General features: G+C 42.5%; 1 non-coding gene across 1 annotated transcript; it reads right to left on the bottom strand.

Moving 5' to 3' along the window:
- Positions 1–720: 720 nt before the first annotated feature.
- Positions 721–828, bottom strand: LOC130952583 (small nucleolar RNA R71). Its single transcript, XR_009074763.1, has one exon. It is a non-coding gene; the product is annotated as a small nucleolar RNA R71 (small nucleolar RNA).
- Positions 829–2437: the final 1609 nt, after the last annotated feature.

Raw genomic sequence — 2437 nt, 5'->3', positions numbered from 1 at the left:
CTCACATCCTTCTATTTATGGAGTATAACTCCTTCTTAATGCACAATTCGAACTCTATCTAATCAAGTTCGAATTCTTCTACCTCCTTCTTCTATTTTTCTTTTCCTCCGACACCTCAAGGAATCTCTGTACTGTGACATAGAGGATTCCACATTTTCTTGTTCTCTTCTCTTTCATATGAACAGGAGCAGAGACAAAGGCATTCTTGTTGAAGCTGACCCTGAACCTGAAAGGACCTTGAAGCGAAAGCTATGAGAAGCTAAGGCACAACTCTCTGTAGAGGACCTAACCGAATTCTTCAAAGAAGAAGAACCCATGGCAGCCGAAAACAACAACAATGCCAACAATGCAAGGAAGGTGCTGGGTGACTTTACTGCACCTACTCCCGATTTCTATGGGAGAAGCATCTCTATCCCTGCCATTGGAGCAAACAACTTTGAGCTTAAGCCTCAATTAGTTTCTCTAATGCAACAGAATTGCAAGTTCCATGGACTTCCAATGGAAGATCCTCATCAGTTTTTAGCTGAGTTCTTGCAAATCTGTGACACAGTCAAGACTAATGGGGTTGACCCTGAGGTCTACAGACTGATGCTATTCCCTTTTGCTGTAAGAGACAGAGCTAGAATATGGTTGGACTGACAACCTAAAGATAGCCTGGACTCTTGGGAAAAGCTAGTCAATGCCTTCTTGGCAAAGTTCTTTCCACCTCAAAAATGGAGTAAGCTTAGAGTGGAAGTCCAAACCTTCAGACAGAAGGATGGAGAATCCCTCTATGAAGCTTGGGAAAGATACAAACAATTGATCAGAAAATGTCCCTCAGACATGCTTTCTGAATGGAGCATCATAGGTATTTTCTATGATGGTCTCTCTGAACTATCCAAGATGTCTTTGGATAGCTGATGAGCGGATAATTTGTATACTTTTTGGCATTGTTTTTAGTATGTTTTTAGTATCTTTTAGTTAGTTTTTAGTATATTTTTATTAATTTTTAATTAAAATTCACTTTTCTGGACTTTACTATGAGTTTGTGTGTTTTTCTGTGATTTCAGGTATTTTCTGACTGAAATTGGAGGTTCTGAGCAAAAATCTGATCCAGAGACTGAAAAGGACTGCAGATGCTGTTGGATTCTGACCTCCCTGCACTCGAAGTGGATTTTCTGGAGCTACAGAAGCCCAATTGGCGCGCTCTCAACGGCATTGGAAAGTAGACATCCAGGGCTTTCCAGCAATATATAATAGTCCATACTTTGTCCAAGATTTGATGGCCCAAACCCGCGTAGCAATCCGGCCTCAGAAATTCCAGCGTTAAACGCCGGAACTGGATTAAAAGTTGGAGTTAAACGCCCAAACTGGCACCAAAGCTGGCGTTTAACTCCAGAAAAGGTCTCTACACGAATTTCCTTGATTGCTCAGCCCAAGCACACACCAAGTGGGCCAGGAAGAGGATTTTTCTGTCATTTACTCATTTCTGTAAACCTTAGGAGACTAGTTTACTACATATAGGACCTTTTTACATTGTAATCAGTACCGAATGCTACTCTAAGACATTGTACACGTTTCTTCCACAGTATGAGTCTCTAAACCCCATGGTTGGGGGTGAGGAGCTCTGCTGTGTCTTGATGGATTAATGCAATTACTACTGTTTCTTATTCAATCATGCTTGCTTCCATTCTAAGATAACACTTGTTCTTAATCCGGATGAATGTGATGATCCGTGACAATCATCATCATTCTCAACCATGAACACGTGCCTGACAAGCACCTCTGTTCTATCTTAGATTGAGTAGTTATCTCTTGGATTCTTCTGAGTCTTCGTGGTATAGGCAGGACCTGATGGCAGCATTCAAGAGAATCCGGAAGGTCTAAACCTTGTCTGTGGTATTCTGAGTAGGATTCAATGATTGAATGACTGTGACATGCTTCAAACCTGTAATCTACTGGGCGTTAGTGACAGACGCAAAAGAGTGATTCTATTCCGGTAGAGGAGGGAACCAAACCGGTGATTGGCGGCACTGTGACAGAGTGCTCTGCATTAGCTTTCACTGCGCGGATGGGAGGTAGCTGCTGACAACAGTGAGACCCTACACGAGCTTGCCATGGAAGGAGACATGCGTGTTTGATGAAGAAGACAGTAGGAAAGCAGAGATTCGGAAGATGGAGCATCTCCAAACCTCAACCCATTCTCCATTACTGCAGTACAAGTAACTATTACATGTTCTTTTGCTTCTTACAATCAATCCTGATACTTTCTAATCTCCTAACTAAGATTTACAAGATAACCATAGCTTGCTTCAAGCCGACAATCTCCGTGGGATCGACCCTTGCTCACGCAAGGTATTACTTGGACGACCCAGTGCACTTGCTGGTTAGTTGTGCGGGATTGCAAAAGTGTTATTGCAATTTCGTGCACCAAGTTTTTGGCGCCGTTGCCGGGGAT

Source organism: Arachis stenosperma, chromosome 9, assembly GCF_014773155.1.
Source record: "Arachis stenosperma cultivar V10309 chromosome 9, arast.V10309.gnm1.PFL2, whole genome shotgun sequence".
Taxonomy (NCBI): domain Eukaryota; kingdom Viridiplantae; phylum Streptophyta; class Magnoliopsida; order Fabales; family Fabaceae; genus Arachis; species Arachis stenosperma.
Note: the sequence above shows the minus strand (reverse complement) of the source record. Positions and strands in the feature narration are given on the sequence as shown.